Genomic DNA, 25338 nt, shown 5'->3' on the forward strand with positions numbered 1-25338 from the left:
CAAAAATAATAAAAAACTGACCTTCTCTTTCTACTTTCCTTTTATTCTCTTATATGAATTTGCTGCAGTTCTACAAATTAGACTAGGCAGTAGTTAGCAACCTTTTGGGGTCCAGGGGCACATTTGGAATTTTGAGAGGATGTCATTGCCACCAATCACAAAATGGCTGCCACAAGAGGGCCTGGTTTGACACAAAATGGCTGCCATGAGGCTTAACACAAAATTGAGAATACTGGTATTCCTATATAACAGAGCATCAACTGACTGGTTGACCTGGGAGAACAGGATTAAATTTCCACTCAGTCATGAAATTATCTGGCCAATTTTGGCCAAGTCACTCTGTCTCCCTCATAGGATTGCTGTGAGGATAAATGGGGAGGAAAAGAATCATGGGTGCCACACTGAGCTGCCTGGAGGATGTTACTGTGATAAAATATAAATATTTTTTAAAATAAAGGGAAAGAAAAAGCAATAAAACAAGCATCAAGGCAAATGGGGAATGTATCCCCTTTGTCTCCCCACCCCTCCTCAAAATCAAAATGTAAGAAATAATGAGAGCCTAGGGAACAAGCAGGTGAAGCATCCCCATCGCTGCTGCTTCTCCCCCATCAGAATGCACACCACAGCTAGAAAAAAGGCAGGACTAGAAAAGGGGGGATAGAGATCCCCTACAATGCCACTGCTTTCCCCCAAAATAAAAATGCCTCCCAGTGCTAGAAAAAGCATGAAAGAAAACCGTGAAGCAAGCCAGAGAGCTGGCTGTCTAACCTACTGGAGTGAAAGGGAGCAGGCCCTTCCAATTCTCAGAAGGTACCTGCACATTTGCTTCATAAGTTTTTTGAGAGGGTGGCTAGCGAATTACTTTAAAAAACAAAAACACCGAAGCTCAGCATCTGAGGCTCCTGCCTGTGGGCACAAATAAAGGTGGGGGGGGCAGGCAGTCAACCTCTGGACTACGCTTCCTTTTCTGTTGGTAAAAAGGTGCTCTTATATTTTATGATGAGAAGCATGAGCATGTCTCAGATACTGTGCTTAATATTTTCACTTAATAAAATATAACCATCAGTGCATTAACACCATGCATAAAGAAACACACATGCATTTAAGAAACACACATGACACTCTTAAGACATAGAAAATGAGGAAAAATATTTTTTTACTCCATTCTATAAATATAATTCCCATTTACTCCAGTTCTTTATATTTCTGACCTAATATTTCAGTATTCTTCCATAAATCCTTCCACTAAAATATTTTTTACAACTGTGAGATTTATGAAAAGCAAGCTCTAATTTTCAGCAATTTGAAAACAATAAGCACAAGTATGGACTAGTGATGTCAGGGCTATGCCCACTGTTTATGGATATAGTCCATTTTCTCTTATCCATGTTACATGAGAAAAATGTAAACAGTATGGAGTCTGGAGTGATGCTAATAAGCTTAGAGTTGTATCAGTTATTCTTCTTCAGAAACTTCTAAGGCTGGAAAAATAAAGACTAAAATAGGCTTTTCAAAAAGATCAACGTTGGTTCAGCCTGATGAGGGCAAACCAGTTCAGTTTAATATGGTTTCTTTTTTCACTGCATTTCTTTTTGTTCTTATATTTATCCTTTAAGAAGATATTTTTTCCCCAGTTTATTCATTAGCCACGTGTGCCTGCCACTGTCTCTTTCACTCATCTGAACAGAAAGATCTTCAGCGTCTTAATATTGTTAGATGAACTCTGTGCGTTCAATATACAGTTTCAGATTATGGAACCAATGTATTGTTTAAATACAACTCAACACAGCACTTCTTCCTTTCTCAGAAAGCTTGCAGGTTATCAGCTGTGTCACTCTGGAAAGATACTTCTGTCAAATAACTCAATACATTTAAAAGTCAGATAGCAAGTTCCAAATCTGAAGTTTTGTTGTTGCCTCACCTCTATGTATATGTGTGCAAGCCACAAACTTCGGATAAAGTGGGGCATGTAGGATTATTTCCAACATTAATCAGAGTAGTTCTGCTGAAATCAATGGGCATGAAATAAACGGTTCTACTTCATGATTTAGTTGATGAACTGAAAACAACCAGGTACAAATTCAAAAGCAAAAGTCTATCAAGAAAACCAAATCTTGCTGTTCCACAAGAAGTGTTGTTGGTGGGTCTACAAATAGCAGTAGAATGGAATGTACCACTGCATGTAGAACCATCACATTTTTAATGCTTCTCCACATTACTCCATGGAAGTAGGAAACCAGAACATCAGAAAGAAAGGTTCTTAACAGGTTCTCTCTCTGCTGTCTTAGTTTTTAAAGAAGGCTATTGCTGCTCACCTGAAATCTAAAATCTTCTGCTTCATTTTTATTTGTAGAATGGTTCTGTGTAGACTGATATTTCATACATCTGTATTACAAATTCTGTCAGTCATGTGTACACGTACACACACACACACACACACACACACCCCAACCCGTGAAATGGAGAAAGACGGCTTACAGTGTTTTATGCAAAGAAATAACATGCACATCTCACTCTGTGAGGAGATAATTTATGCTCCCAATATGACTACTGCTGTAGTGGTGATTCACAAGTCCCTGAAAGTATGGAAAAGAATGTGAGCATTCTCTTTTCCATGCTTCAGCAGTCTTGCCTGAGCCCTCCCTTATAAAAGGAGTTTTCAGATCTTTCTAAAAGCACACAGATGTCACAGATTTGGTTCAACATAGACTCTCGCCTTCACACTAGAGCTCAAAAATGGCATACCTATTTTATCCATTTTGGGTAGTCACACAGAAAGAAATGGAACTTCATCTAGCAACTTCAAGCTCATCAACAAACAAACACTTCCCAATGTTGAAAAATCTGCTTAAAGCAGCTTCATATTTAACTAGAGGGGTAGCAACTTGTAATGCCTGAAAATAAATCAGGAAAGAATGTTCAATATTTTTATCTGGATGATCACATTAATATTTCTAAGTATGATGTAGAGGCTTGTGAAATGGCTTTGGTGGAGGAGGAGAAGGACTGGGGAAGTCCATGTGTTCATACACAGATAAAAAAATGCAAAAGGAGAGATAAATTAAAAGCACCCAAACTGTTCAGGCCCTTAAGATAAACAAATGTGTTCAATATAAGAAAAGAACCTGTTATTTGAAGACCAAAGGAAAAGCCCACTAAGATTTTCAAAGCAGTTTAACTAATAGAAAACAGCATACAAAAACTCCACTAATGGCTTTTTCTCCTGATACAATGAAGCTTCTTTTCCTTTATTTATCCAACTTTCATTAAGTTATCGGTACTCCATATGCCATAGCTCTTAGCTTTTTTAGATAAGAGCCCAAGCATCCTTCTACCTCCAGTGCTGTCACTGCATCTTACTGATACAAAAAAGATAAAGGCAACCTAGCCCTTCTGATAATAACTAGAATCACAGCAAATTCAGCAAACTAGTAAATTATGAAATGGAAAATTTAAAAAATAAAATAAAAAGCAGATTGGAACACATAGTTAAGGTAGTTAGTAATCAAACAGTTTAAAACATGTTAGCTAACTTTAATTGGTGCATTAACATAATGCACATACCACCTCTATTAAAATGAGAGGATGGCCCTATATTTAAGTGAGATATAAATTATACTCATAGGACAGAAAAATGGTGTGGACATATTTTGGGGGAAATGAAAATACAGCCCAATTTTTGGTTGTTTGCTCACTGCCAAAAAAATGGAACTGCAGCTTTGTTCTTCAGCAGTAGGGGCTGCTGAAAGGGTGAGGACTTCTATCAGCACCCCTGAGCATTGTTCAGATCACTAATTCAATCTTGCATTGACATATAACATTAATACACTATAAAAGGTATGTTTAATGCCAGCGTGCACTCTCTCTCTATATAGAGAGAGAGAGCGTGAGAGAGAGTGAGTGTTGCCCTGGAGGTCTCCAGAGCACCAGCCTCCAAAGACAAAATTCAGTGACCTTCTGTTTTAAAATAAATTCCCGCTTTCATGGTCATGAATAAAAGATTGTAAATTTGACAAGAGAGTTACTGGCATGGCATTATCTTCTTGGCTCTGGTGACAGCACAGACCATTAGCTCTGAGAGATGCATCAAGTGTGCCATACATCTTAGTAGGATGTTACATCTTAAGTTTAAGATTGAACCTATCCACTACTCTGGAGGATTCTGGGAAAATCACAACCAAAGTACCAAAGCCAAAAAAGATACCATGCCTGTTTTATACAAACAACTAGGCATTCCAGATGTTTCAGCACATACATATCCCCCTCTCTCTTTCCTGTTTCACTAGATGAGTAGGAGAAGGACTTGGCACAGCACAAAAGGCTTATTGGCAGAGGATATCATGTTCATACCAAAGGCCATGTTCAAAGTACGTCACCGACGGAGTGACTCTGAATCTCACCCTCCTCAAAATATCATTGTCTTCAAAGCATATACGTATGGTGACACTTATTCAACAAGAGGAGATGGATGGCCACTTGTTTAAACTGAGAATTATGTCAAATTATTTGAGTTATAGATGTATCATGCTTCTTTCAGTTCCTTATTTTGGATTAATGAAGATACACACAGGAAGGTGACAAGATGGGAGACAAAGGACCCTGCATGAAAGGCAGGGTAGAGAGAATCTCCCAGGGTGAGAGGTTGGGAAAAGAGAGGGAAGCTCCTAGGTGGGACCAGGGAGGGTTCCTTTTTTCATGCGTGGATTAAGGTGTATGATACAATTGTGATAGAGGGCTTTGCATTTACTTTTACTTCTTTTAGCTTAGCTTTTATTGTATTTTATGTGCAAAAAAATTAATAAAAATTATTTTAAAAATATGTATAACACACTTCTTTCATACTGTATGAAGATGATGTTGAGCAGCACTCTGGGCTGCCCTGAAGTGGGAAGCATTTTCTGCCACATATTAGCCATCCAACCAAAGTGAAAACTTGTGCCTGGTCAGACTCAGGTCTTTGGGACACTGACCTCCCCCCCAGCTATTTCTCCACATAATGGAGGGCACAAGATCTCTAATGGATACCACACAAAAACCCACTCTCATAAAAGCATAGCTGCTTGATAGTTCGGCAATGATGGGTGTACATCCATTCTGAGGGCCTCAGCGGGAGATGATGTACTGGAGAATGAGGACACGGAGCTAAATTTTCAACAAGAAGCCCTAAGGTAGAGAAATAATGAGAAACTTCATTTTTCCAAAGAAAATGGCACCCATTATGGTGCAAATTGTCATGAGGCAGAGAAGCAGTTTGGGGAAACCATGCAAGAGAAGAAGGGGAAAATATGATTAACAAGAAAGACATAAATATTAAACTAGAATATGCCTTTCACCTAGGTATCCAGTGTAGTCAATCCTTTGAATTTCCTTCTTTGTTTATTGTCCATCGAACAAGCAACATCTGCTTTGTGAGAAGAGTTTGATCTCTACACAAGCTGCATTGGCATCCTGGAGCCAATAACTCAAGATCCTGGTTTCAAGAAGAAATATCAGAGATGGGTACAACAAAGAAGTTAACCATTATGACCCTAAGGCCTCATTCCTGGTCAGTCACCGCAAGTTCAGACCCAATGAGTATATATTTGAAATAAATATATATATATATTTCTTATGGCATGTGCTTTATTGATCTAGTTTTCATTTAATCATACCTGAAAGGCTTGGACATAGCATCTCTAATTCCTAGACCAAGTATGTACCCGACATGAAATTTCCCACATTTGCAAGTAACTAGATTTGAATTGTTTTTGAGAAAAATGAACACAGTCATTGGAGGTAATGCTTCCCCCACAACTTAATTTGATGAAAACTTGTACAGGAATGTCGATTCAGAAATTTATATAACAGGACAATAAAAATACAACAGAAAAAGCAACACCTCAACGAAACAAAAAGTTGAACAATTTCTAGCAATAATCATGATTTAGTTTGAACCAAGAAACATCTTCCTTTGCAGTCAGTTGGGAAACATGAAGGTTGAAAGGTTCTGATATTCTTCAGTGAATCACTACATGACTGTCAGTATAATCCCCTCACATCAAATAGCTGAGGGAGTTCTACTTCTTTGATCGTGCCCTGGCTGTCCGCAACTGTGTCAGAAGTGGGATAACTGATGGACCACACAGCAGCATACAGGCTGGCTATTTTCCCTCCTATTTTAGAGCAAGTGCATATTATTTATATGTACCTATTACTATATACAAGGAAAATGCTAAAATGTTGATAAGAACATCTTAGAGCCACAAATATATGCACATATGTGGAAAATCCCACTCCTTTTGACAGAACATGCTGACTAAAATATCTAATGATCCATGTCCATCCATGTCAATGTATATACTAAGTTAGCATTTCACCAAGCAGATGCAGAAAAGGGGAAACTCAATCTGTTCTTCTATAGTATATGCATTATAAATAAGATTAACATTTAATATCAAGTAAACTTTAAGTTATCAAAAGTGCTTTCAAGCCACATATTTCTGTTTCTTCCTAACGACCTCACCCATACACAAGGGAAAAACCAGGTTGTAAAATTACATGTGGGAAAATTCATTCTTCCAATGAAATAAACCGAATTCCTCTGTTTTAACTCTAGACTTGGGTTTAGAACAATAGGAACACTTTCATCCAGAGACTTCAAAGTGGTCCACAAAATACTACATCAGAGTAAACAGAGGGCTGAAAGGTTTATAGAGAAGACCTTCCAGAGGGTAAATTTCCCCCCACCCCCCAAAACAGGATATTTTTGTTTATTACTAGTTGCTGAAAAGCATAAAAGAAGGGAAACTATAGGCTAGAGAAGTAAAACTTTTTATGTGTAAGCAACATTTGGAGCTTTGTCAGGAGGCTGGTTTTGGTAGAATGTGTGACATGTAGCCCAATGTGAGTAATATTATATCTCAAATAAAAATCAGCCCATGAATATACATAATCCAAAAGGTAATTCTCCCAATCTCTGAAATGTAATGGAGCTACTCTAGATCACTGAGGCATGAATATTTACCGTATTCAGGCTTTACTGCTCTCGATCTGGGTTCAATTTTGCAAATTAAAATGAGAGCTGTGTGGATAGAGAGATTAAAGAGCATCCCAACGCTTGCCTGTTTCCTTGGTGTGGCAGCAGTGATCCGGTTACCCTTCTGTTAGGTTATTTCTTTTTACTTAACAGAGTAGGTCAGAAGCAATTAAGAGTGGAGTGTAGAGGTCACAATTAGTTCATAACCTTGCAGTTAAAGGATCAATTAAAAATAAAACAACAATGCCTGCAAACACTGCCTCCCTACAAAGATATACAGAGAACAGAAAACAGCATTTAAAATAAAATCACTACTGAAAAATAATATTGCTAGGTGTTTTCACTTCTACTGGAGAGGTATGGGGACAGCAGGAAATACAGTTTTCTTGTACTCATTTCTTTCTCGTAAGCAAAACTCTGCCTTTCCTCATTTGTGACTTCAGTATTAAAAACTGAAATATACCCCATTAAAAAGAGTCATTGGAAAGAAAGAACTAAAGACAAGTACCGTAATTCTAAAGGAGTTTTGTTAGTTTTGTAAGTGGTGTCAATTTTTTATATTTACCGTTGGCAATTTTTGCTTGAAATTTAATAAAATAGAAAACTGTGAGCTTTAGCTATAAAAATAATGACAAATTAAGCAGATGCAGATGTTGATAACTTTTAAATCTAGCAGTGATTAATATATGAAATGACATATCAACTGTTTTTTGATATGCTGTGAATGGAACACAGGACCCATTCTTAAGGGGGTTCCTAAACCTTTGGCCAAAAAAGGTCAAGTCAGTTGTTAGATGAGGTAATCTTAAAATTAGCCAAATTATAATAACTAAACCAAAAATACTATATGCTATTCTCTTTCATTGTATAAAATACTAGCAGTTAACTTTTGAAAGAAACAAGTAGGCTTTGATCCTAGGCACCAGATTCACAAAATGGCTGTGAATTTGCCATTTTGAAATTCTGGAAAGAAATGATAGAGTTGTTGTTTTAAATCCAATATCTGAGCAATTAGGGGAGGAAGATGTAGCATTTGTGCTGCTTTAGTAATGATATAAATATGTCCATGCAAGCCTAAATAAATGACATACATGAAACAGGAAGGACAGATACATCATGGTTAACGTTATACAAATATGCTCACCTGGGGGGAAAATACTAAAAGAAAAAGAATACGCTAAGACAAAAAAAAAGTCTGTCAAGAAAAGGTAGAAAATAGGAAAGTAAAAGCTTCAATCCAAAATATTAATTCGGTAACAAAAAAAAAGTATTTACAATAATGAAGCAGCATGTCATGATTTGTGTAATATATAGAATTTACCCCCCTTTTTTGTCTTCAAATAACATCTTGGTACAAAAGGGTTACTGTCATTCGAAAACCCTCACCAGCAGTCTTAATAAAGATTTAATATTTTTCTTTCTACTTTCTTAAAGAGCCCAGATGTGTTCTTGCAGATCAAAAGAATCCTAACTTATAAAGTTAAACTAAATCAAGGGCTTTTGTTCCAAGGCATCGTTGCTGAACTAATTATTCCTGGATGTTGTTTAATGAAACAGTGGTGCCATATATTAAAACATTTAACAGGATGAGTTGTATGAGTTATAGGGAAGGTCTGATCTTAGCATATAAATTTAACCTTTTCTTCAAAAGAGATTAAACGAACTACTCAGAACTCCCTAACACTGGCAATGGGGATGTAAAGTAAAGAGACACTAACCTATAAGGAAGCATATTGCAGTCTGTTTACCTCTTTCATAGTAATGAAGATGGGGGAATTGGCAAGCTCTCTAGACTTCATCTCCTCCACCTCAAAACAAAACCTTTGCTTGGGTTTCTCATCATACCACTAATTAAATCTCTCTCTCAAAAAAATATTCCATTCTGAACCCAAGACAGAATGATAGGAAATGCAGCTCCTAGGGGCGGGGGGAACCACTAATTCTGCACTGAAATATTATGAACGCCTATTAACCAAAAGATTCTCTCCTGCTGATGGGTGTTTTGCTTTTAATTACAATGTGACAGAAGGGAAGATATCCTTTCACCAAATTAATAGTATTTCTCCCTTTGTCTCATGCAATAAAAAAATGCAGACCCACTGAATGTATATCAATTTGAATTTTTAAAAATGCAGCAAGAAAATGAAAGCTACCATGGAACACCAAGAAGGTTCTAGAATAGGCTGGCAGAGGCTTCCATACACCAAGCACTTCCCTTTCCTGTTATATTCTCCCCTGGATTTATAAATACAGTAGTACCTCAGGTTAAGAACTTAATTTGTTCTGGAGGTCTGTTCTTAACCTGAAACTGTTCTTAACCTGAAGTACCACTTTAGCTAACTGTTCTTAACCTGAAGTACCACTTTAGCCGCACTGCCGCTGCACAATTTCTGTTCTCATCCTGAAGCAGAGTTCTTAACCCAAGGTACTATTTCTGGGTTAGCGGAGTCTGTAACCTGAAGCATCTGTAACCTGAAGCGTCTGTAACCCGAGGTACCGCTGTATAAACCTGAGCAAAGAGGGACTGTTTGGTGGCCTGGTCATAAAATAAAACTGTAGCCCAATTACGGATCCATGTCCAACTTTAAATTGAAATGTGATGGAACCTATTTTCACATAACCCCAGCAAGTGTGACTGGTACCAAATTATACCCAAGAAACTACAGTATACAGTGGTACCTTGGGTTACATACGCTTCAGGTTACAGACTCCACTAACCCAGAAATAGTGCTTCAGGTTAAGAACTTTGCTTCAGGATGAGAACAGAAACCGTGCAGCGGCGGTGCGCCAGCAGCAGGAGGCCCCATTAGCTAAAGTGGTGCTTCAGGTTAAGAACAGTTTCAGGTTAAGTACGGACCTCCGGAATGAATTAAGTACTTAACCCGAGGTACCATTGTAACTAGTATTCAGAGAGGGGTGCTACAGCATCTGCCTTGGACCAATTCCCAAGGATGGGAAACCTTGGAGAGCCGCTTCCAGTCAGTGTAGTAGACAATACTGAGCTAGATGGGCCAAAGATTCTGTATTAGGTAGAAGTTCGAAAGTATACCAGTGCAAGTAGATACATAGGTATCACTGTGGCGGGAAGCTAAACGTGTTTCCGTGTGCTCTGGCTTCCGTCACAGTGTTTTGTTGCGCCAGAAGCGGTTTAATCACATGACCTGGAAAAGCTGTCTGAGGGCAAACGCCGGATCCCTCGGCCTGAAAGTAGAGATGAGTGCCACACCCCATAGTTGAATTCGACTGGTTCCAGGGGTTCTCTAACTTACCCTTATGGTTATGCTCTGGTTTTTACTTTTTGAAATATGACAACCCTAGCTCATGTTCAAGGGACGCAGGTGGCGCTGTGGGTTAAAGCCTCAGCGCCTAGGACTTGCCGATCGAAAGGTCGGCAGTTCGAATCCCTGCGGCGGGGTGCGCTCCCGCTGCTCGGTCCCAGCGCCTGCCAACCTAGCAGTTCGAAAGCACCTCCGGGTGCAAGTAGATAAATAGGGACCGCTTACCAGCGGGAAGGTAAACGGCGTTTCCGTGTGCGGCTCTGGCTCGCCAGAGCAGCGATGTCACGCTGGCCACGTGACCCGGAAGTGTCTCCGGACAGCGCTGGCCCCTGGCCTCTTGAGTGAGATGGGCGCACAACCCCAGAGTCTGTCAAGACTGGCCCGTATGGGCAGGGGTACCTTTACCTTTACCTTTTTAGCTCATGTTCTGCTCCTTGGTCACTGCAAGAACAGGATGCTGGACTAGATGGGCCGTTGGCCTGATAGAGCAGGCTGTTCATATGTTCTTGGGCAGCTTCTGTTGCTCCTATATCTGAACCAAGGAATTCCACCAAATAATATACTAACCATTTAGACCTCAGGCTACCCCCTTGTTATTGCCTGGCCCAACACTAATGGTGTAACTAACATATGTAAAAGCTGAGGTCCATTTATTGATCACAGTAGCTGGTATTAACTTGAAATAAAAAGTTCATGAGGTGTTGACCAAACTTTATGACAACTCAAGTATGAATTTCCACACCTAGCCACCCACACTTAAAAGTAGTGTAATATAGCCTGTGAGATAATAAAGGCTCACCTAACAACAGAAAACTGCTTGTTTTTTAAAAAACACACACAAACACAAAATCCTGTTTGTTTGCATAAGGCTTTTTCTCAGTTCACCGAAGTAGACCTGCTATGATATTTTGTCTTGAATCAGCATTGAGGTTTCTTTGTACATAAGACTGTATTATACATAATAAACATGGAGACTCATTAAACTTGCAGAATAAAAGCTGTCCAAGTTTAAAATTAGCCTGAATAGTAAAATAAACAGTTCAGCCTCCTTATTACATTCTGTCCCTGTTACTGCAGCAGCATTTAAATGCTAGATGCTTAGCTCTAAAGAATTATCTTTTAATATATCACCTACATGCCTAAACCTTTAAGCTATCATCAGGAAAAAACGCAAATTCTTCCATTTACATTTTTGCAGCTCTGGTGTTGTTTTTAACTTCAGCATTCTTAACGAGGTCACTTGGCAACAAAAGCAGGGAAAATCTTTACCTAGGTGTCCAGGGAGTGGGGGCAGGCCTAAACTACAAGCCCATTCTCCTGAGGCAACAATAGCTGGTATTAACTTGAAATAAAAAGTTCATGAGGTGTTGACCAAACTTTATGACAACTCAAGTATGAATTTCCACACCTAGCCACCCACACTTAAAAGTAGTGTAATATAGCCTGTGAGATAATAAAGGCTCACCTAACAACAGAAAACTGCTTGTTTTTTAAAAAACACACACAAACACAAAATCCTGTTTGTTTGCATAAGGCTTTTTCTCAGTTCACCGAAGTAGACCTGCTATGATATTTTGTCTTGAATCAGCATTGAGGTTTCTTTGTACATAAGACTGTATTATACATAATAAACATGGAGACTCATTAAACTTGCAGAATAAAAGCTGTCCAAGTTTAAAATTAGCCTGAATAGTAAAATAAACAGTTCAGCCTCCTTATTACATTCTGTCCCTGTTACTGCAGCAGCATTTAAATGCTAGATGCTTAGCTCTAAAGAATTATCTTTTAATATATCACCTACATGCCTAAACCTTTAAGCTATCATCAGGAAAAAACGCAAATTCTTCCATTTACATTTTTGCAGCTCTGGTGTTGTTTTTAACTTCAGCATTCTTAACGAGGTCACTTGGCAACAAAAGCAGGGAAAATCTTTACCTAGGTGTCCAGGGAGTGGGGGCAGGCCTAAACTACAAGCCCATTCTCCTGAGGCAACAATAGTGGATCATGCTTGAGGATGCTTATGCAAATTTATTTCCCTGCATCTCTATTGGGTATCCCTATCTCGTGAAATTTACTGTAGCCAATTAGAAGCAACTTTGGATCAGAAGAATCAATGCCCTCCTCTCGAATGCAAAAGAGAAAGTACCTGAGGGACAACCTCTTTATGTGATATGCTCTTTCCAGAACTACCTGTGCCAGAGTTACTAATTTCTGGGGGTATTTTCGATGCACAAGCAAGAGGAATCAACAGAGTGTGGCAGCATTCTGGGCAGCAAGAGCAACGAACAAGCAAGGGATAATAATCAGGGATACTGAGATCCCAATGGACAGTGGGGGACAGTGACACTGATAGGATTTACAGGCCCCAGAACATGTATAAGGAAATGAGATAGGCCTAAGGCAAAAGCAACTCGCTACACTAGCTTCTCAGTAGGTTGGTCACCACTGTTTGCTGGGAAGGGTAGCAACCACTTCTGGTCTGCCATCTCCAGAGTACCTAAAAGAGCTGACACTGGATGCATGGATAAAGAACAGAGCCTAAACAACAACAACAGCAACAATTTACTTATACACTTACCATCCAGATGGGTTACTACAGCAACTCTAGGGGGCAAAGGATTTTCGTCACTCATAAATAATTATAAATTATTTAAAATTTTTACCTCCCTCTTCAGTTAAAAATACTCCCTGAGTGGCTTACATGTCCATTTTAAAAATCTGTCCTTGCCCTCTGGCTTTCAGTCTAAACTACATAAACCCTCCCAATTTTATTCTGATTGGGAGGATGAAAAAAGCAAATTCAGGTACTGTTACTTAAAGTAATGGGCTCCCAACCTAGTGCCTATGAAGCCTTCCAGTAGTGGTCCTGGACAGATGCTCCAGACTCATACACATTTTATGCAACTGTGGTCATGGAGGTATCCTACCAATTTGACAAATTCATAGAAGGTATGGTGATCTATGGCTACTAGCTGTGGTGGCCATATTTTGGACTAGATGGGCCTTTGACCTGATCCAACAGGGCTCTTCCTAAGAGGAGGATCAGTCAACAGGGTGAATTATTCTGATTGCAATCTTCCTTTTCAGACAGTGAACTGGGAGGGTGGCATAATGCTGCGTAATTAGACTTGCTAAATACTAGCATCTCTTAGGCCAAACAAAACAGGCAACAAGCCATTGCCTTCACTCTTAAGAGCAAACATTTTTTGCCTTCAGAGCAGCGGAAGTGGAACTTCATTTGCAGAAGTGAGATTACCTGCCCATCCTCCTTATTATACCCTTTGTACCACCTAAAAAGCCACTCTAAGGGTCAAGGGAACCTCCAGATAACAAAGCAGGGGCCACAGCAGGAAGGGAGAATCAGAAATTGAGAAGGCCCACCTTATGTGAGAAAAAGTGCACCTTAGGATCCAAACCATTTTCTGAATTTCTTCTCTAGAAACGTGTTTATTTTCTGGTTTTACATAGTAACATGGAGGTCTACACAATACGTCTAAGGCCAAACAATAAAATCCGCCTTGAAAAAACACCACACTACGATGATTATTCTGCTATTTGTCAACTGCCAAGAACTGAGCTATATTGGGAAACCTTCACCATGGTTCATGGTTAGGGGTGAAGGGGTTTGCAGTCTAACAACAACTGGAGAGCCATCCCTGATAGAGGACACGGCTTAAGCAAACCTGGAAAAGATTGCTGCTTGAAATCAGGATAAAATAGTAATGGGATATATGGGCCTATGATCTGATTCAACACAAGGGAGCTTCATGTTGTCATGTGCCTCAGAACATTAGGGTTCAACAATTTGCAAAATCATCTCTAATGATGTACATACTTGCAATTCCACATGGGAGAAAGAGAGAGACGTGAACTTTCGCAACATGTGTAGTCCAAGATGTCCTGATTATTAGAAAAATGAGCATAGGCTTTTCATCAAAACTGGGGACTAAAAATTACCCTGGCAAACAGTTAATGCATTTCCACACACTCAGGAGTGGAAAATGGATTTCACAGGGTCCTAAGCACACCAATTACTAGAAAATAAGACATATATCATTATGAATGAGGGATCATGGTGTGCAGCACAAAATGATCAAGGTATTTCCACAACATTTACAAGTTTGAAATTTGGTACACGTGCAGCCCACACACTGATTACTAGAAAAAGGGAGATGTTTTGCTTCTAAAGGTCAGGACTTGGTACATAAAGTTCATCACATAATAGAGGCCAGAGCACAAAAGTCAGCCCACCCACCCCACCTTTCCTATACAGCCTGCAGCATGAGAGCTGACTCTGTATTACGACCCCACACCTTAGTGGGTGGAAATGTATAAAATGCAACCACCTAGGCGATAGCAATCACATGAACATCTTCTTTTTTAAAAAAATGGCAACTTCTTTATGGGGGTGTGAATGGGAAAGATCCATCCATCTGACCCACTCATGTGGTCTCATTATTTAAATGGGATTGCAGTGTACAGAATTGGTTTCCACACTACTAATTGTGCAGGTGAAGAGGAAATCAGGCCAAAACAATAAATGTATGGGACAGAATGGTGGTCTTTGCACATTCTATTGCCTCTTCTCACACGTGAATCAAACTTGAATTTGGGGAAGTAGCCAGGAACAAGCTTGGAAAATACAGGTTTCACACGTGCACACATTTTAAAATTATTGTTATATTCTTCCAAGTCCATGAAGAGGGGATGGGCTAAAAAAAATCAGCTTAAAAAATATGTAGCTGCAAAGAGCCATAAAAAAAAATTCAAATTTCCTTGCTTCAGGCAGAATAGAGCTGTGTAATGTGACTCAAACATTCTCTGTCCAGTCCACGCAGTATAAAATCAGATGGAATGCCAAAAGTAACAGAGATCATTTTTCATCCTGAAAATGGTAAAAACCCAACATGCAAAAGCGTCCTCCATCAACCTTGTTTGCTGTGTTGCATTACTTGCTATTATTTACAAATCCAAAGGAAGTTAGTAAACACTGAATGGATGCAAGGGATGTGACCAACCAACATGTTTTGGTCGTTCTTTCACATGTTATAGTAAAGTGTAATGCCAGAGTGCGGAAATCAAAGGATTTTATTTCAGTTGATCTGTGATTAACTATTAACACCCACTAAGGGCTCGTCTTCACTTCTGCTTGACCCTTCCCCTGGGGAAACCCTCTCTTTACCACTGAATCAGAGCAAATGGCTTTTCCACAGATTTACGTTTGGTCCTATTCAGCAGTAAGGAACAAGTTTTCCCAGGGAAAGCAGCAGGGCAAACAGAAAACCACTTGGATCCATGCCAAGAAAGCATGGGACAAGCAGAAAACCTCTTGGACCCATGCTTCCTAGGCACGGAACAAGCGAAGTGTGGACAAGCCCTAAGTCAGTACAGTAATAAATTTCTATAAAGTTTTACACCAATGAAGAGCCAATTGGTTTCCTGATCCTCAGGGTATAGCTATGCTTTTCCTTTTGACTGTGATGGGAATGGGGGCCCTCAAATGTCCTAAAGAAGCTGCAGTACTACAGTGTTGCAGAGTATCTATCTCATAATGATAAAAAGAGTGAATAAGACTTTTCTGCTCTCTATCATGAACTGACGTCATAATGGTAACTGGCAGTGAACTCACACAGACACCCAGCTGATACCTATGAGGTATGTTATGCAAAACGATAAATCATTTGAAATCTAACTATAGAATTTGTTTCTAATATAAATCATTGGTGAAGTTATTTTTTTAAGTCAGTTGGAAAAAACATCTTCAGCTGCAACTTTATTCCTTGCCAATTTGCTAGGAACTCGAATGACTAATTGGCACAATGGAATTCAGTATACGTTCAGTAAGGTGAGTTAAGGATGTTTGAAAGAGTTACTGAGATTCCCCCCCCCCCCCATTTTTTGAAGTTGTTGCACTGGAGCTGTTGCACAAGCACTTAGCAGAAAGGAAAGTACTTTGCAATTTAATATACATTCAGCGCCAGTAATTTTTCTACAAGTCTTTGGCTCCATCTGCTGACTTTTAATGTTAAAAATAATTGACGGGTTGAAAACATTATTAGCCTCTGAAATCCTAATTTTTCAAGTCATTTAGTGATTATCAAAATTTAAACAATCAAATCCACCTCCCGGGGAGGGGGGGACAACCTAAACCATCAGAATAAAATAATTAGAAGCCTCTGAAAAGCACTTTTAGAGAAAGACTACTCTAAAATTTTCAGGTAAGAAAACTGTACTTTGATCCTGGTTCTTGAGTCTATTGCTTGCTTTTTAATTGAAGCAAGATTAAAACAATTTTTAAGAGTAATAAGGGAAGGTTAAACCAATAGGATTTTGTGATACTACTTGTTGCTTTAACAAAGGCCAGGTTTCCACATCATAAGCTACCAATAACCACCATTTACTGTGCAACAGGTTATTGCACTCATTTCCCCCCTCCCCACTCACACCATGGAGAAACAAACCATGTTACTTGGCTTAGGGTTACATCTCATGACAAGTGGGGAGGAGTAAATTGTGATTCACAGTGGTTCATTAATAATAAGCCATGGTTCATTAAAAATGGAAATATATAGTGGTATGGAAGTGAGAGCTGGACCATAAAGAAGGCTGATCGCTGAAGAATTGATGCTTTTGAATTATGGTGCTGGAGGAGACTCTTGAGAGTCCCATGGACTGCAAGAAGATCAAACCTATCCATTCTTAAGGAAATCAGCCCTGAGTGCTCACTGGAAGGAGAGATCCTGAAGCTGAGGCTCCAATACTTTGGCTACCTCATGAGAAGAGAAGACTCCCTGGAAAAGACCCTGGTGTTGGGAAAGATTGAGGGCACAAGGAGAAGGGGACGACAGAGGATGAGATGGTTGGACAGTGTTCTCGAAGCTACCAGCATGAGTTTGACCAAACTGCAGGAGGCAGTGGAAGACAGGAGTGCCTGACATGCTCTGGTCCATGGGGTCGCGAAGAGTTGGACACGACTAAACGACTAAACAACAACAACAACAAAATGCAACCAACTGCAAAACAATAAATTGAGACATTTAAAACTTCATACCAAAAAATAGGTAATACATAACACAGACAAAAATTACTAATATAGGATTCCAGATCCCATTCATGTTCCAATGAACCGTCAGTTGATGCCTGAAAGTGTCAATGTGGGTGACAAACATACTTCCACAAGCAATTGGTGTGCCTCCACAGAGAAGCCTCCATATCACCTTACTGTGAAGTGAATTCTTCTGATATGTTGAAGAACAGTGATAATACTAGAGATTAGCCAACAAACCTACACAGTGTTTGCACCCAAAGATATGCTTAGCTTAAAAATCTCACTTTCTTATGCAGCTGTGCACCACAGGGTCTCTGCATGGCAGCTCAATCACAATAGCCAGGACAAGAGCTCCTATCTGGCCCAAGTTTTTATTTAACATACGAATCCCCCCCCCTTTTTATATACCTTTATTCTGACAGCATGATGCTTCTGTGAGTTCCCCGTAGTTCATCTGACCACCCTGGCTGAGTCACATGATGCTCAGGCCAGCTATTTACATGGCTGCACTTCATAACTTACAAATGTCTATTTCCCCCGTTATTTCAATACAGACACACGAGGCCACCATTTAAATCAATTCCAGTATTTCACTCCTAATGAAAGCTCTGTTTCTTACAAAACTTTTTTAAAAAAAATCTAAGGCAAATTTGTGCAAGAACTCCAAAAATGTCTTTTTAAATAATCTCTTGTAGCTTACTTTATTTCAGTACTGCAGCATCAATTTTTCAACATCCAAGTCGGGGTGTCACCTGCTCCCTGCATGAGCATCAGAAAGGATAACTGATGATAGAGAACATAGGGCTGTTCACCCTAAAGCCACTCACTGGCCACCCAAAAGAAGTTTTCTGTTGGAATTTTAAAACAATTTCCTATTAGAGATTCAAATTCCCAGCCTTCAAAAACACTCAGAGCACAGAAATCACATGAAAAATTAAAGAAATTTTTTTTGAGGGTGGGCATTTCTAGTTGTTACCTACTGTTACAAAAGGAGGTGGGTTCCCCTCCATCAAAAGTGTTCTCCCTCCACCACCACATCCTTTGAGGCACCAGGAACAAGTGAGGACACTGATACAAAAGGACAAGCTCCCAAATGTTGGAGTGGTGGAAAGGGAAGGTGGGGCTTGCAGTTCTCTTCCAAATTTTGCCTACTATGTTTTGAATCATTTGGTGCAATCTGAACCGCAGGCACTTTATTCAGTCATGTGCTTGTAGCACACTACTCCTATTTTAACAGAGATTTAGAGAAAGTAATCCGGTACGTAGCTGATTGTGAGGAGTCGGTGTGATAAAACTATCTCTTCTAGGTTCATATTTCTGCAATTCACTTTAAAACAGACTGACTTTGGAGTGGGGTGGGGAAATTCTCCTCCTATTTATACAGCAATCTGAGTAAGATTTTAATACTGTGGAAAATGTTCGGAAGTAGTAACAACGTTGAAACATAAAACTATTTCTCTTCCAATTTCTCTTTAGTGCCCTTTTCCAAAGTAAAAAATATTGCAACAAAACAAAATGCAGACATGTTTTACGACACAACCATAAAAGTTATTATTTCTTTAGTATCGGTGCATCTCACCAATATTAAAATACTTAAATCACATACCAAGTTGTCAAGGAGGATCAATGTTGTTCACATTTTACAATGAGACCTACCACAAGGCAAGAAATAAAAGACTAATCCTAAATTGAATTAGGAAGCTTCAGAGTCAACAGAGCTGGGAAATAAAAATGGAGATCTACTGATGGCAGAGCCATATAAAACAAAATATGTTATTTTATTGTTTCTGTTAATGATGTCTCTTGGAATGGCGTTCCAATAGATTCTGTTCTTGCCCTTTTTTGTTTTCTTCCTTTGCCTCCCACTCTTTGTTAGTTTAATGTCAATTATTTTAATGCCTATAATCTACAACTGTATCTCTCCAGCACAGGCTTGTCTTTTTCATTACTTAATACATCCACCTGTTTTACAACTGTCTCTTTACAGAACCCTTTGGGTTTTTTAAAATCATGTAAACTTAACTTTTGATTTGTCCCTCATAGTTCTCTTTCTGACCCTTCCTATTTGTCCTCTCTTCACAAGTTCATCACAAGTTCATAATTTGGAAATTCTCTTTGCCTGAAATTACAGTTAAATCTTAGTCATTACCAACTGTTAAACATTCCCCAAGCTGCCATTCCTTTTGATACCACAAAAATATTGCTCAATTCTCTTACACTACCTAGAGTTGATTCTTGCAATCTCCTTTTATGGGGTCTACCTAACTGTTGCATTTGAATTTGAATTCTTCGTCTCATCTTATTTCTCTTGCTTTCCATTTTATTCATATCTCTCTTGATTCTTCCTTAAACTAGCTTCCATTTTTTTGCTATGGAATTCAATGTAAACTTCTTTTGTTAGCTTACATAAGCCTTCACGTTATAACTTCTCATATTTTTGCTCTCTTATACTGTATATTTATATTCTCCTCTTTCTGCTGGTTTTTAAGTTGATTAAAGAGTTATTTAGTGTTTGACTAGGTTATCTCTAAATAACCCCTTAATCACTGAACAAAACACCCGATTGAAATGAGTTAATAGCTGGTTATCTCATAATAGCTGCTTGTATAAACAAACCTTAACTGAAGGAAGCTGCAATGAAGGTATAGACTCAAGCAACTTCATGGTTTCACACCTTTAAAATGACTTTATGAAATGATCATGTGACCATCACGGTATTATTATTTTTTCCAAAGCACTTACAAAACAAATCTCTGTGGAATAAATAAAATTAGAAGCAGGCCTCTGATGGAAAAAGACTCCAGGTTTTCAACTGGTGGCTAGGACCTATAAGTGAGCCATGCCCTGACCTTAGCTGACTTGTATCCACAAAGAGACAGATATTCAGCTAGAATAGAGAACTGGCTTTCACATCACATGCTGACCTTCACACAATTCTTACTCCCCACAGACAACCAAATGAGCACCTCACTGCAAACCTGCATTTGCTATCTTCTCTGTTATGTGGGATTATAAAAATGTCACACTGAATTAGATCAAAAATTATTCCGCTGTTTCCAAAAGTGGCATCTCCCAGTGCAGCCCCTCCCTCATAGATAATGGTACTCACGCACACATGCTCCTGAGCATGAGGTCTTCATTTAGCTATCACACCTAATAACCATTGCTATGTCTGTCTGCAGTGGGTTTAGGGAGTCACTGATGGATCCCACACTGTCCACTGGGCTAGGCTGCCATCACTCACCATCAATGCTGCAAAACAGAGGAGCTAAGGGCAGAGCTTTTTTTCTAGAAAAATAGGTGCCAATAGTCACCATGAAGTTGTTATAGTAAGTGCCACACTTTTTAACAACAAAAAAGAGGTGCTGGTACTGCATACTCTTGAGCACCCCCTGAAAAATAGTGTGGGCTAAGGAGATTTATGGCTCGGCCTTTTTATGGAGCATGCACGAAGAAGAAGAAGAAGAAGAAGAAGAAGAAGAAGAAGAAGAAGAAGAAGAAGAAGAAGTAGTTGTTGAAGTTGTTACTTATACCCCACCCATCTGGCTGGGCCTCCCCAGCCACTCTGGGAGGCTCCCAACAGATTAAAAACATGATAAAACATCAAACTTAAAAACTCAATGCTCTCAATACATAGTATGCTATTTCAAATCATCCAAGTATTGTTCCATTAGCAGAACATCAATGAGTCTTGATTGAAAGTTTCACTAGATAACTCCATGTCTCAGCTTCAGTTCAAATCAAACCAAACCAACAGATTATAGTTCTCAAGGGGCAAACATTTACTGAAACAGTCTGCCCCACCTCTTCTAAGAGTGTACTACTGCACAGCAGAAGGGCTTCAAAGGGACAACTTAATTAACCTTAGCCTGGTAACCCAGCAGGTAGCATGGAACAAACCAGATGTGGCAAAAAAAACTGCAGAGTTAAAAACCAATCAGAGAGAATGGTCTTCTTCCTCTTGAATCTTTTATCCATATTTATTGAATATTGACACTATCTATACCAAGTGTTCATGGTTTACTTGTTTTTCTGCAAAATGTTGAATAAAGATTACCCAAAGACTAGAAAGACAGGCTTTGTGTTGTACACTAAAGCACTAGAACAAAATGGAGACATTGTTTACAAACCTATCACTTTTTTACTGATAAAACGTGGAATTTAATTTCTTTTCTTCCTTCCTTTTGATATTGCTCCAAAATATGTGATTCACATAAAACTTTAAATGATCATATAATGCTTTTCCCTAAAAAAAAAAAATACTTTGCAAATTATGATAATAAATCTCCACGTATTCTCTGCATGTTCAAATAACCTTGAGAATTTATGTCTGTATTTGAGCCCCACTAGTATTTGGTTTTAATATTGGATAACCCACAGCTGATAACAGAAATGCAAAGGTATATCAATAATTATTATTCTAGTTTGTTAAAACAGAAAAATAATTTGATAGTTGACAGCTCATGCAAGTTCACATTTGAAGCCTATCAAACAATCAAGAGATGCTAATTAGTTAAAGCATTCACACTCTAATTTTCATGTTAACATTTCACAAAATCAAAAGTTAACTTTTTAATTCAAAATTACTCAAACTCACTATCAAAATTAGAAAATTTGCCAGTATTCATTTCAGCTATAACCATAATGCAACTAGAGAAGTAATAGTAATTTCCAAGGGTTGTATCTAATGCTGGTGCTACTCAAGAGTAGACACTGTGAAATTAATGGAGATGAGTAACTTGGGTTCCATAATTTCAATCCTCAGTGCTACCAGCATTAGACACAACCTCAAACCATATTCATTGTTGCATTAACCCACCATATATAGTCATATCTTAATGCATTGAATAAACATCAACTTTGGAAGAGTTACGGCACCAGCATCTATCACAACCATGTAATAACTTGTCTGTACGCAAGAAGTTTTTTGAACAATGGTTCTTCCATGCCACTTGAAAAACTGCTATTAAAAAGCTTTCAATAATACATTGTGCTATAGAACAGAGGCCTGGTATTAATCCCCCCCCTTCAAAAATACTACTGGATATTCCCACGCCCCTAACTCAGTCTTTGGATCCTTGTGTTCACACACACAGACACACACACACACACACACACACACACACACTGGAATAGTAATTACAGATTTTATTTATAGCTGGTGCTTTTTCTGTAATTCGGGGTGCAAATTCCATCAGTTTTTAAAAGCTGTCTGCTAATTAATTGGGCACCACATTTAACTGGGCACGAAATTATTTTAACCAATGTTGCTAAAATGCAAAAAACTGCAGGCCACAAGGACCCTCTTAAAAAAGGCATTGCCCATTTTCTCTCATATAGGAAGGAATGCCTTTAAGATGATACAACACATGCATGGACAATTTAAAAAAACAGTAAAAGGGGGGTTTGTGCTTCAATCCTCAGTTATTGACTAAAACTAATATTATCAACCAACAGCACAATCCTATATAATGTTATAATCTCATTGTGCCTACTGTGGCCTGTTCTCACAGGGAGTTACAGCCTATGATTTCTTTAGTACGCAGTCAACAGTTCAGATGTTTCTGTATTTAAAGTTATTATTTGGGAAAGCTTTGGATTTCTGCTCATCTAGGTCAGAATATTATACAGATTTGAGAGTAGGCCTTTGAAAACAACAGATATGAAATTCTCAAATGATTGCAAATCTCTGCTGATACCAAAAGTTTGCATACATATTGATAAAAGAGTGTCTGTGACTCTCCATGATATTGTAAGTCTTCTAATCAGAGATGTAAAATTCCTGAATGAAATCGAACTTTTCCCACAGTGAAGAACTTGCTTTCTGAGACTCTGTCTCAGTGCCCCCTCCTTCTCTAGTGTTTAGTTTTTAAGTAGAAGTCCTGGGGCTCAAGGACAAACATCTTCTGCACATTTTCCTCTAATTAATGCACATGCTCAGAAGCCCCCTTCATTAATACTTCACAAGCCTCCAAGTCCTTCCACTACATATAGGTTTTGGGATGAGCCTTGGAAACTCCTGTCCGGGAGAGTTATGCCCTGCATGATGCTGCAAATCTAGGAATAGGGTAGTGTTAGGAAGAGAGGTACTGGCTCATGTCCAACCACCACTAACTGGCCAAGGCCTGGGGGACCACATAAGGGAAGATTAACTGTAATTAAGTCACTCCTCACTCCAGCGCTGGAATCATCTTTTTTATATAAAAAACAAAAAAGCATATGATCAAACCACGACCCATCTAGCCCAGCTCCCTGTTCACACAGTGGCAAGCTTATAGGAAGTCTACAAGCAACAGCACTCTGCTCTTCTGTGAGTCCCACAAACTGGTATTCAGAGCCATATCATCTCCGGACAGCAGAGGTAGAACATTGCCATTTAGAATGGAATGATTCACCCAAATGCTTCCTATTTTAAAAATGAACTGTGTTTGCACCTTTAAAATAACAGTGAATGTTGGTCATTAGAATCTGAACTAATACAGAAACTAAGGCATTGGGATCTTTCAATCAATTAAAAGGAATGCCGGTGCAATATTGTGCAGGAGCACATGCTCGGGGGAAGGGGAACACACTTTAAAAATAATAAATAAATAAATGCCCGGTTACTTGTACTTAACCAAATGCAAAGCAAAGAGAAAAGGACAGAAGGGCATGCAATGGATAGGCAGCAATCTTTTCAAATTCCAGATATCAATGCCCAAAGAATGGTGGAGACTAAGCACAGTAGTGCCGCTTCCTAAACAGGGATAATAAAATTGGAACTGTTAAATCAAAGATAAATTTGGCAGGAGAGAATTTTGGAAGCCTCTCTGACTGCACACTGCTCCTACTTGTGCATGAAACAAATAAAAGCGCCACCTCCAATCCAAACTTCTTTGCAATTAGGATCACTTTCCTTGCAGTTTGCTGTAACAGGACCCAACTATTTGCTAATGGATATGTGGGAGGGGAGGCATCTAAATCTGTTAGGAAAAACTGTGTGTGAACACCAAGAAGAAAACATGCATGTTCTTGAGAATGGTCCACTATTATTAATGGAAACCTGGCCATCAAGCTGCTTTAAAAAGGATTCTCCACACTCGTTTTATGAAGCAGACTGCAGCTAAAAGCAGGCAAATACTCTGGAATTAAGACACGCAGTTGTTTTCAAATTTACCATATGAAGAGTTAATAAAACAGCAGTGACCAGGCCACTCTCCTGCTTGAAAGGATCACATTAAATACACAAGCACAGGAGATGCAACGTATGGTTCATATTAGTGGTGCTCTGCTTGGCAGTGCTCCCTCTGGCTTTCTTTCTTTCCTTCTCCTCTGACCAAGAAAAAGAAACAAACTATCTGTATGTGTATTATGTAGCTCTCCCGTTCCATACCTGAACCTGGCCCTGAGTGAAACACATCCTTCAAACCAGCCCCGCTCCTAAATCACATTAATTAGGCAAGGGCACCCCTTAGACATAACTATCCATGGGAAAAGAAATGCTGTACCTGACTTACAAGGTTCAGAGGCTGGACACAACAGTCACAAACGATACAACTTTTCCCCAAAGCTCAAAGCGCTAATCTCAATTTCGTTTTATGCTCATTTATATCTCACACGCAGCACAAATGCAGGGCACTTCGTTGTAAGTCAAGATGACGCAGGTATTGTTATACAATATATTTCGTATCTTGATTATTATTTTAACAGTGATCAATGATTTCATTAACACAGAAGGTTTTAATCGATGCTAAGGGAAAAGTGAGTCACGTGGTTGTGGAAAGTCGTAGGTGAATTCTCTGGTCTCTGAATGATGGGACATAAAGCTACAACTTATACCAGGAGAGACCATGTGAGCTCCTGAAGGCAGGCTTGCAACCACTTTGCTTCACCCCTAAGGTCTGGCTCAGGAGTTGTACACAAGGTTGAATACAGCTTATGGTTAGTGAGAAGAAAGCTTAACCATAAGCCCTGGTAAGGACAATATGCTAAGGCAAACCTCGGCTTAATGTAGTTTA

General features: G+C 39.0%; 1 protein-coding gene across 4 annotated transcripts in view; it reads right to left on the reverse strand.

Annotated features, from left to right (window-relative positions):
• EEFSEC (eukaryotic elongation factor, selenocysteine-tRNA specific) overlaps nucleotides 1-25338 on the reverse strand; it is a 153722-nt gene that overhangs the window by 64979 nt on the left and 63405 nt on the right. The gene's annotated exons all lie outside the window — the stretch shown is intronic.

The sequence above is a fragment of the Podarcis cretensis genome (genome assembly GCF_951804945.1).
Source record: "Podarcis cretensis genome assembly, chromosome: 2".
Classification (NCBI taxonomy): Eukaryota; Metazoa; Chordata; class Lepidosauria; order Squamata; family Lacertidae; genus Podarcis; species Podarcis cretensis.